Source organism: Coccinella septempunctata, chromosome 9, assembly GCF_907165205.1.
Source record: "Coccinella septempunctata chromosome 9, icCocSept1.1, whole genome shotgun sequence".
NCBI classification, from domain to species: domain Eukaryota; kingdom Metazoa; phylum Arthropoda; class Insecta; order Coleoptera; family Coccinellidae; genus Coccinella; species Coccinella septempunctata.
This window is the reverse complement of record NC_058197.1, coordinates 12,607,033-12,620,131: the sequence shown is the minus strand read 5'-3', so window position 1 is coordinate 12,620,131 and position 13,099 is coordinate 12,607,033.

Sequence of the window (13,099 nt, the reverse complement as noted above, 5' to 3'; positions counted from 1 at the left end):
ATTAGTCCATATAAAACACATTGAAAGATATTTTGGCTGAGCTGAACTGAACTGAGACGGACGGATAATATGAACTGACCTTAACTGCTCTCGACTTCTTCTCAATGCTGTCCCCATTTATTATGATCGCTTCGAAGTAGCCGTAAACCGAGTGATCGTCAACACATCATCATCGTTTCGGAATCAACAAGTTTATTGTTGAATGAAATTATTGATATTCTCTTTCGCACCTTCAGCACACCATACCGAATATAAAAATGTTTTTATTCATATCGAGAAGTGCGGAGTTTCGCGAAGTTTTCACTTCATCAGTTTCTACTTTCGAATTGCGGATGGATGACGATGGGGGTAGTCGTTTTATTGGGTTTTCTCGGAAGTCGAAGTATCTGGAAGTTATATTTTCGTCTATCGAAGTACCCGTCGAGATAATCCTCACTGAGAAAAGTTCTCCGAATGCATCCAGTGCATCGAAACGCCTTAGCAATTTCTTAAACGAATCTTGGACAAGTAGGGCGTTTAGTTCTTTATATTTCTGCACTTTCAGGGGAGTTTCACGAAGAAATGATGATCAGTAGTGGCATTGGGTCAGAACCGATGTCGGGACGATTTTTTTTTTAATATTTAGTTCGCACATATTACGTCGAATACAATGGGCCCACCTCATCATCAGCGCTTTTTGACTCAGTCTTCAGTTTCATGAATTAAAGAAAAATTTCGAATGGTTCCTATTAGAAATTATAACAAGACAATCGGGAGAATCCGACCTTATATTATTGAATATAAAGAACCTTATCACCAGAGGAGCAGAAGAAATGAAAGTATACCTCGAGAAAAAAAATTGTATACATCGGATTAAGAGGAACGTGCATCGAGATGCCTTATCAGATAATTATGATTCGCCTCTCATGTGTTGGGAATCCAATAAGTGAGGGAAAAGGAAAAAATCGACGTAATTTGTTGTTAAGACTGATGAAGAAGCATGCTCGATGGCTACTGGATTCTGTTTAGACGTAATTTATAGCAACGAGTGGAAAATTGCAAGGCCTGGCTTGCACTGGCGGGCTGCAGATGATTGTCTGAGAATTATTGAGTGTTGGATAAATTAGCAGTTCTTCAGAAGACTGCAAGTATAGTGTATTCTCTCATCTCTTCAATTTTTGAGGCAGAAAATGAATTAAATTTTGATGTTGTGTACAGAGTGAGGAAAATTCGATGGATTGAATGGAAATTCTGTGGCCGTAAGAACTAGGGACAATGGATGGCACATTTTCGACCTTCATTTTTTGAATAGAGGTGGACTGAAAACAATCTTTGACTACGCCGCTTAATTCCACATAAAAGAATGACTATAACTTTTGAACCTGTGGAAATGTGCCATCCGTTTTTTCTTAGCAAGCACTGTTACAAAGGTGCCATTCACGTCCATCGAATTTTGCCCACCCTGTACAGGGTGTCACTGAAATCATATAGAGACTCATCTTCGGGGATCCTCAAACTCTTTTTCCGAAATAATATCTAAGATGTCAGAAAGCAGGTCATGGATATCTTGATTCGTTCTTGAGTTACAAAGCGTTTCTGAAGAATGACAGATATTTCGCTATATCTGGGTTTATAGATATTCGAAAAATTTCAAAACAATTTTCAGGAACTTTCACGTTTTCTGTGATACCTACTCATAAAGGATCATAGGAATTAACTACCATTTCAGAGTTATCGATAGAGGAGAGTTGAATATATTTTTCAAAGTAGTTTTTTAGTCCCAATTGAGTCGAAAAGCATCCCGTTATCGGTTTTCCAAAAATTTCATCCTTGCTGAAGATTTAGTTTTTCCTCTCCAATCTTGAAATCCGTCACCTTATATACGGGGTGTATTTAAAGGTGAGGCTTTTTTACAGAAGGTAAAATTTGTCAAAATAAAGACTTGCACCAAAAATCACCAATACAAATCATTCAAAATGACAAAGTTGAAAAAAAATTTAAAATTATTACTGAAATAGAACCTAATACGACCCTAGATCGTTTGTTTTCTGAATTATCGAAAAGCAATGGGAAAAATTTATCTCGTGATGACTGACTCACCCATAAGTGTCCATTTAGGATATTGGCCCCTTCGTTTTTTACGTGGAGATGAAAATAGTAAAAAGAAAATAGAGAATATTCAAAATCTCACCAATAAAATTCGTCTAAATTATTCACAAATCGTCATCACAATTTTCTTCTTGTTCGAACCTTGCAACAATCGTCATAAAAATGGAATGAATTGGGTTATAATAATAGCACTTTGTCAACATGAGCATTTTCAATAAATTGTCTCAATTTTCTACACTTTTTTCACTGTGAATCGCACGATACAACAGTTTTTCCAAGTGAGCTGATGCAACTTATCAGATAGACTCGTAAATACTCAACCATTCATTGTATAGCTGTATGTTTACGTTTTGTTTCGTTTTTCTGATGCCGGAGTCACCTTCCACAGTCTTTTCTAGGGGTTGTAGCTTCGCCATCTAGGATATTTTATATACCTAGACAATTTTTGGTGGAATGACTTATTTTGATCACTTCTGTCAAAAAAAGCCTTACCTTTGAAAACACCATTTAGAAATACAGAGAATTAATTAATTTTATGTCTATTGTATATATAATTGAATAGATTGAAGTTACATTGATTTAAATTAAGGGTGTTTCGGCTATTTTTTAGGGCAAAATTCCAATAAGAGTCAAACTGTATTAAAGCTCTATATATTTCGTCAACTACCGTTGACTTCTTCAGGAGCAACAGAAAAATATAAAGATCTCATAACAAAAGTTCAAATTCTCTTAGGCTGAAACTTACAATACCATGACAATAAATATCGAAGCTTCAAAAAACCAAGAAGAAGAAATTATCGAAAAATTCATGAAGCATACACACAAATTGAATCGAACCTTCGATGGAGAAGAAACATACAATGAGTTCGAAAGAGTACTTAGTAAGTCCAATACCTCGAACAGAAACAAAGATATAGCGATATACGAAATATTCTTTTTGCAAGAAACGTCTTGTAACTTGAGAAGGGAGTAAAAATCCATCGCCAAAATAGGTAGCACAGAACTTCTGGGTACCAAATTCAGTCAGTGATTTACATATGACCCGATTTTGAGATGAAAATAAAAGACTATTTACAGAGGGGGTACATAGAGTGGCAGTAGGCTGTAACTACGGACAGAGGGGGGGGGGCTCCTGTCAAAAATAAAAAATAGGGGTCTCCCAATTCTGTCTTGAGAATCTGTGGCGAAATTTTATTCAGGTGAAACTGGAACCTTGAGTTGTGATAGCATACAAATTTTTCGATTAACTTGTGGTGTGTAAGTTTTGTCGAAACTGAGAGAAATTAGAACACATGTTCTCGCATAATTTTCTGGCGGTTTTTCTTTCACTGTATGAAATGCGAACTTTTGTGTTTGACCAATACGAAGGAAGCAATAACGAGGAAGATATTTCATCGGTTAACCCGCAAAATCCGCATCGGTCTGTCGGCCCGCAAAAAATCCGTAGCATCGGTAGCCGACGAACCTGGTAGGTACAATCATCCTCAATCATTCACAATTCCGAGGGAATCGATAAAACTCCTTCGACTAGACCAATCAGGACGGGAAACTTCAGTAAATTGCCTCGAAATTACATCAGAATAACGATCGGTCCCACAAATAAAAAAAAAAAATCCATCATTTATTTCCCGACCGATATCGTTATGATCCGCCCGGAATAACACACACACACTCACAGACAGATGGACATAATCGTAATACAAGCTCGATCACGTACTGATATAAATACAGAGTGGAGGAATTCTTAAAAATCGAATTCCAAAATTATAGAGTCGGACAGCAATAAAAATGGGAAAGAAGCGACATAACACACGATGGCGACGACGGACCGGGCAGGGCCGGACCCCGTTCGAAGTGACCCTCCAGAGGCGAACTATCGGAGTATACCAATACCCTGAGCACTGTCGACCTTGAAGCCAGGTAGGAAATGACCAAAGGTAGCTTGGGAATATTGAAGAAGGATCTTCTGGTCTACTAATACTTAGTAAAAAAGTAGAACAGTGTAAGGGTTACGGAAATGTACTGCTTCACAGAGTGAAGAGATTTGGTCATAGTTTCAAAAGCTGCCAATTCTTGTCCTCCACATGTTGATTGTCGAAAAATTCCGAAAAAGATTGGGATCACTCAAAAATTCGTCAAGACAGAAGTCGATGAAATTTCGAGATTTATCACGAGAAAAGTTGCTCTTTCAGAATATGTACCACCTTCAGCTCTACGATGACTTTTCTAGGAGATACGGGTTTCGAAAGTTGAACTTAGAAAGGTAATAAGAGAGAAGTTCTTTCAAGTTAGTAATAGCTTACTAGTATCCCAGCTCGTCCAGAGATATCGAGAAACTGGAAATGTGACCGAAAGACCAAGAAGTTGGCGCCATGGATCTACCACTCCTGCACAAGATCGGTTTCTAACTGTGTCTACGCATAGGGATCTTTTGAGTTCTTGTCGAAACATGCAATGTCAGTTTTCTAACGCTTCTGGTGTTTTGGTACCGCAGCAGTTCGTCGAAGACTTCCAGATGTTAATTTACATCGTCGACGACTTTTGAGAAGGATTCCACTAACGCAAAATCATATTTCAATTCGATTGAAATAGGCCAATGAGTCAAGATATGGACGGTTTTCAGATAGTCGGATTGTTCAAGTATGGACCTATCGTCTGGTGCAAGAAATTGCAGATCGGTTCAGGAAGTTCATCCTTTCAGAGATATTAATGTTTGGGAGAGGCATTTCGTTTCAATGGACGTACAGAATTGAAACCATGAAAGCGTTTTCACGTGAACGTGGAAGGGGAATGCTCCGCAATAAGAGATAAGTAGGCTGGAGTGCCCCAAGGGTCAGTACTCGGGCCACTACTGTATAACATATACATTCACGATGTACAGAAAAATCCAAGAATCATGCTCACGCTATATGCTGGCGACCCTGGAATAGCAACTCAACATCGCAACCCAGTAGTCATAGAACGAATTATACAAGATGCGGTTGACGAAACAAATGACTGATGGAAAAAGTATAAAGTCAAGCTTAATGGTCAAAGGAGCTAAGCTATACTACTTCAGAAGAGAAAACTGCGAATCAGAACTAAGCCAGATGTTGATGAAGAATAAATCGAATGGAAAAAGGAAGCGAAGTAATACTCTAGACAAAAGACTAACCTCAAATTGACAAAACCAAGGCAGTAACGAACAGACTATATCCTCTCATAGATAGAAGTAGCCACATGTCGAAAGAGACAAAATTGAAAATAATCAAAGCCGTTGCTAGGCCATACACTTCAAGAACTTAGACTTATTTTACCCCAACTTTGGAGAGGAATTGAACAAGTTTAAGGCATGCGAAGGCGCTTTCAAGCTGTGGTTGATGTTCGAGGAAGCCAATCACTTCACCGAACTTTATTTTTAAGATTTTTTTTTGAGTCACTTGATTTTGTGTTACGAATACTTACTAAAAATGAATTCTCACCTGAAACCTTGGACGAAAGAAGTTAGGTAGGTAAGTGAGTAAACATTTATATTTCTAATTTAAAAAATTTCTGAATTCCCTCAACACTAGTGGAGCAGAACCTATATCTAACACTTTTAGAAACATTTCATGCATTACCACAGATTGGGGAAGGTAATCTACCATGTTAACATTTCAAAGAGATGTCAAAAAATGGTACACAGATGGTTCAAAAACCATGGCAAGATCCGGCAAATGAGCTTTCAGGGCTAAATGCTCACCTAGGTTAGGCCTCTATCTGAACGCCTTCTAGGCAGATTTAAAGATATATGGAAATGAACCTAGAAACAAACTATCAGCGATGTGTTATAGTGATATGTTATGTCAGTCAAGGTAAATGAGCTGAAGATTTATATTATGGTGTTCATTTCGATTCTAAATCATGTCACAACTGAGATATGACTATTTGTCATGATCAATTTCTAAGCATACCTGCGAAGAACAGAACGACAAACCAAACACATCGCGGTTTTGCCGAATCAACTGTAGGAAATCGAAACTCATTTTTCGCATCGTTCATTTTCGATTTTACCCCGTCCGAGAATCGACCTGAATCCCGCCCTGCCCCGTCCGAGACAAAACGGACGGGGGACAAAACTCCCGGCATAATATCCGATATTCGAAAGAAATAAAGCGGGGACCCACGGAAAGAACTGTCATTATTATTGCCAGTCTCGATTCTCTCTCTGTATCTCTCGATATTCAATTATTTTTTCAGATGTTTCCATCGAAAACAAAAGAATAACCTGCCGGAGCGCTTATTATTGCTTAGAATTGATATTGATGGGATCGAGGGGTCGGTAATTCAGCCGTGTAGCGGTCCGCGGCGACGGCGACGAGGGCGGCGGCGTCTGGTTGATATCTAGCGGCCGGAAGACGGGGCGGGTTTCGGATTTTGGGTAATTCGCTCGGAAGGATGAGATTCCTGCTATTTTTGGGGTGAAATGCGGTGAAATTTTGACCGGGGGCAATTTGGCCATGGTAGCCAACGATTTATGATACGGTGCATTGTCTTGGCCAAAGAGCACTTTTCTTCCCCATTAGTGGCAATTTTTTGAAGATTTCTTCCTTCAAACGCATCAACATCGATGGCCTTGCTTTTTTTCAATGTAGTAAAAGCTCCCAAAAGCTCTCGGAATCATCGACACGTTGTTCTCTTTGTTGCACTGTGAGCAAACGCGACACCAACTTCGAAAACGTTCCTTTTATTTCTTAAAGGTGTCAGTTATCTCCAGCAACTTCACTTTACGATTGGCCAATAGGACTTTTTTGATGTTTTGCAGTGTAACCACCTCTTTTGGATTTCCAGAGGGTGGTGCATCTTGGGTGGTTGTAAGACCACCTTTAAACTCTGCATACCGGTCAATGATGGTTGATTTTCCTGGGTCAGACTCCGAATAATGCTAATCAAGCCATGCTCTTTGGCTTCGACGGTATTTTTTCCTATGAAAAGGCAATGTTTAATCAACACACGAAATTATTTTTCCATTGCTCTGCAAATCTCAAAAGCAGTCACTTCAAGAGCTATAACTTGTGGTTGAGATGATATGAAATTTTGACAGCTATGACAGAATGGTACTTCCTATAAATGATGAAGATTTTGTATCTGTGGCGCAAACTGTGAGTCAGACCGATGTGATATGACTGAGATCGGTATCTATAACAGGTAGGGTAGTGGTGAGGGAGTACGATCGATTTGATGCCTAGAGCAAAGGATAGTGTTTTTGGCCTCTATATTCATGAAATTTATTCATGGCTTTTGGAGCCAAGTCGTGAATCTGTGGACGACCTAGACTAATAGTTGAATGAAATACTAGTAAGCCTGTAGATCTACTTTTATTATTAGATCTAACTTCATTACTTAGTAGAGTTAACTTTTCGGACTGATACTCCTCATAAATTGATTCTAATGTTGATTCGCCTCTAATGTACCTCGGACCTTCTGCCCTCGCCGCTCGCGGTACGCCTCGAACGTGGCTCGGGCCTGCGGCCCTCGTCATTCGCCTTAAATGTGTCTCGGGCCTTGGGCCCTTGCGGTTCGCCTCGAACGTGGCTCGGGCCTGCGACCCTCGTCATTCACCTTAAATGTGTCTCGGGCCTTGGGCCGTTGCGGTTCGCCTCAAACGTGGCTCGGGCCTGCGGCCCTCGTCATTCGCCTCTAATGTGACTCGGGCCTTTGGCCCTCGCGGTACGGCTCGAACGTGGCTCGGGCCTGCGACCCTCGTCATTCACCTTAAATGTGTCTCGGGCCTTGGGCCGTTGCGGTTCGCCTCAAACGTGGCTCGGGCCTGCGGCCCTCGTCATTCGCCTCTAATGTGACTCGGGCCTTTGGCCCTCGCGGTACGGCTCGAACGTGGCTCGGGCCTGCGGCCCTCCTCATTCGCCTTGAATGTGTCTCGGGCCTTGGGCCCTTACGGTTCGCCTCGAACGTGGCTCGGGCCTATGGCCCTCGTCATTCGCCTTAAATGTGTCTCGGGCCTTGGGCCCTTGCGGTTCGCCTCGAACGTGGCTCGGGACTATGGCCCTCGTCATTCACCTTAAATGTATCTCGGGCCTTGGGCCCTTGCGGTTCGCCTCGAACGTGGCTCGGGACTATGGCCCTCGTCATTCACCTTAAATGTGTCTCGGGCCTTGGGCCGTTGCTGTTCGTCTCAAACGTGGCTCGGGCCTGCGGCCGTCCTCATTCGCCTTGAATGTGTCTCCGGCCTTGGGCCCTTGCGGTTCGTCTCAAACGTGGCTCGGGCCTGCGGCCCTCGTCATTAGTCTCTAATGTGTCTCGGGCCTTTTGCCCTCGCGGTACGGCTCGAACGTGGCTCGGGCCTGCGGCCCCCCTCATTCGCCCTCAATATGTCTCCGGCCTTGGGCCCTTGCGGTTCGCCTCGAACGTGGCTCGGGCCTTGGGCCCTTGCGGTTCGCCTCAAACGTGGCTCGGGTCTGCGGCCCTCGTTATTAGTCTCTAATGTGTCTCGGGCCTCTGGCTCTCGCGGTACGGCTCGAACGTAGTTAAGTTTTGAGAAGGTTTCACCTCAAAGACCATTTTGCGGTCAAAAACTTTCAACGCTGTCACAATGCCACACAGTTGGGTTACCTTACCGGTACTTTCTGAAATACTCCATCAATAATGGAAGAAATAAATGGCAAATTTCAAACATATCCTCGAATCGGTAGAAATAACAAACTCGAATCCATCTTGCCTCGTTGAAAAAAACTAGTTAAGAAAATATACTCCCTTCGCCGCGTCCGACTCGACCCACAATGAAGAAACCATTATCGACCTTCCTCCGGATCATTATTCAACTCTCGATATCGAATTAAATAAAAATTTTCCATATAATCTTCACGACAATGGTATTATGCCGACTTCGAAAAACGTTCTACAGTTGGACTGTGCGCCGTATAAAGGAGGAATATCTTGTATTCATGGGTATTCAACATCGACGGCGAATGTGTAGCTCCATGGGATGCCTATTGTTTAAAATAATTATTATTATTCGGTTAGACTGTGACTGTGCCGGGCGAGAGAATAAACGTTCCGGACCCTTAGCGGTCACAGTATGGCGTCGTGGCAGCCTGAGATATGGGTTCAGTCATTTCATTTGAATTTGAAAAATCATCGTTTCATATTATTCGAACAACCTTCGTAAGTAAGACCGGGCCGCGTCAGGGGCGGAACGTGTGGGGGGTGTTACGTGGGTGGCGTTCGAATTGGAAAGGTTTGTAGGGTTTCCGAAGAATGGAATTGGCGTTTGGGGGAAGGATGGTTTTCTGTGATCGCCGAGGATGAAGTGGAGCTAATTTCCAGGATAAACTCCGTATGCTATTGGATATGTTACACCTGCAAGGGAAAATTTTTCAATTACCATGTTATTGCAGTTATTCTCACAGGATGAGGACAAGCTCAATAAAACAACTTTGTAATGCCGACATTTCGTTAGATATTCTAACTTTATCACGGCTAGAAATGAGGTACAATCGTTGAAGAAGAATATCTTTCATTTACAAATTAGTTTAAACTTACCCTTAATTATATGTTGTTCAATACAGCATTATGGAGGTTTTTAGTCGAAAATACAAAAATTAAGGAACATGAGTCAAATTTTCTTCACAGATATGAACTGAACTTGGAAAAACCAACAACAACAAACAAACGTAACCTATATAATGGACCATCGAATCCAAAATTAAAACATTCAAACCAACTTGGATCAAATATCAAGTGAGAAATCGAGATGTACATTCTTTATAATGAGCCTGTCCTCATCCTGTGGGAATAACTGCAATATTTAATATAAAGGACGTGGAAAATTTCATATTACCATATTATTTTGAAAATAAACGGAGAAAATAGAAAACACAGTATTGGTGAATTTCACAATAGTTTTACATATTAATGCGCAATAGGAATACAAAAAACGGAATTTCTTCTTGCTCTGCAAACCAGACCTCCACAGCTTTTATAACCTTCTCGTTGGAAGAAAATTTAGTACCTTTTAAACTTTTTTTCAGTTAAGAAAAAAGATGATATACGGATTGTGCCAAATCTGGTGAATAATGAGGGTTTTCTACTAATTCGAATCGTAAATCACGAATATTTTGCATGGCAACATGAGATTTGTGTACAAGGGCGTTGTCCTGCAAAAACAAAACACCTTTGGATAGCTTTCCGCGTCTTTTCTCGTTAATTTTTTCACGTAGTGTGATCACTAATGTCGAATAGTAATCTCCGGTTATTTTTCTACCCTTATCCAAAAAATCAATCATAATTACTCCATGGCAATCCTAAAAAACTGAATCTGGAAGAACTTTTCCAGCAGATTTTTGGACAAGAAACTTCCTAGGTCTTGGAGAACCAGAGTGTCGCCATTCCATCGGTTGGTGCTTTGTTTCTGGATCGTAGAAATGTACTCAAGTCTCATCCCTAGTAACAATTCGGTTTGAGAAGTCTACATCGTTTTCAAATCGAGCACAGATCGAACGCGATGCTTATACCCTTGCACGCTTTTGGTCAACATTCAAACATTTGGGGATCCATTTTGAAGCAATTTTTCTCATGTTCAAATTGACGTGAACTATATTATGATGAACGCGTTCGTATGAAATATTCAGTGCTTCAGATATCCGTTTCAGACCAATTCGACGGTCTGATAAAATCATGTCATGAACTGTATCGATATTTTCGGGGACTGACACAGAAACTTGCCTTCCCGATCGGTCATCATCTTCAATGGAAAATTTACCTCTTTTGAAGCTTGCAGTCCAATTTTTCACGGTCGAATACGAAGGACATTGATCACCAAGGGTATTAAGCATATCTTCGTAAATCTGCTTAATTCTTAACCCTTTTAAATACAGGTACTTGATGGCTCGATACTGCAATTTTTCGATTTTCACAATTTCGGTGTACATCTTTTTTCTTTTAACTCTGGTTTACTTTTTTGACCTCAAACTTCACACTGACACTTCTACTGAGTTATTGTTCGTTGCTATGGTAACACAATATTTTTTTTTTGCATGGAACTGGTCTAGGATAACTAGATATCAATACATCCTCGTAGTCCCTTCTGCGGCTTTTTCGTTGTCCATCTTCAAATTGGATCCTATGTTTCTCACTATATCAATTGAAAGATAAAAAAATTGACGTATTCCACAACTCAGTTTGTTAGCGTCCTACTAGCTTTGTTCTCTCATATGTTATAGCTTTCAAGGCACATTATTTTTCGATGACAAAAAGATATGATTGATAACCATCATAGTTGATATTTTGAAACCAGAGTACAGCTACACATGCTAGGGTCCATAAAATAATGTATAAACGATGGGACTAAAGTTCTTTCAATCCCTCAGCGAATTGTACTTTTCACCACATAAGTCCCTAAGTTTATTATTATTAAATTGTTAGGTGTCTTCCCGTTAAATTGGCAACCTAATCATGCTTATTTCGAATTGCAAGAAATAAAACTCTGACGGAGAAGTTTCCAGAAAACTGCATTTAACTTTAATTCCACATAGTTTCATCTATTCCATAAGAGTAGAAGAAACGTGCAGAATTGACAGGATCCATCCTAACAATCTCATTGAGTTATTATCGTTCACATGGTATTCAATCTTCTCCTAGCAAGGTACCACCACTACAAAGTTCCCAGTTTGGATTCCATTCCGAAAACAATGACACATCAGAAGTAGATAGGTATCCTACAATTCGAAGTCTTGAACCCATACTTAAGTCAAACCATGACTATTCCGTTTGAGAATTCTCTCATAATTCATATGCGGACGAGGAAAAAAAAAGCCGAATCCGATCGATCTCGAATAAGGATGTTAGGTGCTTGTATTAACAATGAGGCAGGTTCGGATGGTACCGGTAAAAAGTCTAATGGAAGAACGACGTTAAAATGAGGAAGGATGAGAGGAGAGGAGTAATTAATTTCGGACATGTATGATGATGGATTTTTTTGATTTCCTTTTGAATGGGATAAAATTGAGTTTATAATCGAATTTGGGTTCTGGAAATATCGAATGGAATATACGAGCGAATAGTTTTTTAGTGAACTTTCAGATTATGCTAATATATAAGAATGATTAGATTCATGAACACAATTATTAGCATCGAAATTCAAAATAATGTTCAGTTATTAGAATTATCCTACAGAAATTGATAGATCTGTGGAATTTGCCTCTTCCTACATAGGCTGGATCTGGAAAAGTCACAACAGATTTGTATTCCAGAAGCGGCTATATATATTTTTTGATGGTTTTTCAACATCCTGTATCGTTTTCGATCATATGTTGAAAAATTCTTAGCCTACTATAGAACCGAACCGAATTTCAATGTCAAAATATTCTATCGCTCAACATATTCCCCTCTTAATTGGATACATTTATTACAGCGAACCTGCAACGTGTCTAGACCTTTCAAAAAAATGTTTCATCTTGCTCTGCAAACCAGACCTTCACAGCTTTTATTACCTCCTCGTTGAAAGAAAATGTACTACCTTTTAAAAACTTTTTTCAGTTGAGGAAAGAGATGATAGTCGGATGGAGCCAAATCTGGTGAATAAGGGGGGTGTTCTAGTAATTCAAACCCTAAATCACGAATTTTTTGCATGACAACAAGACAAAACACCTTTGCATAGCTTTCCGCGTCTTTTCTCTTCAACTTTTTCCCGTAGAATGGTCAGTAAAGTCGAAAGTAATCTCCGGTTATTGTTTTACCCTTATCCAAAAAATCAATCATGATTACTCCATGGCAATCCCAAAAAAGCAAGAACTCTTCCAGCATATTTTTGGACACGAAACTTCTTAGGTCTTGGAGAACCAGAGTGTCGCCATTCCATCGATCGTTGCTTTGTTTCTGGATCGCAGAAACGTACCCAAGTCTCATCCATAGTAACAATTCGGTTTAAGAAGTCTACATCGTTTTCAAATCGAGCACAGATCGAACGCGATGCTTCTACCTTTGCACGCTTTTGGTCAACATTCAAACATTTGGGGATCCATTTTGCAGCAATTTT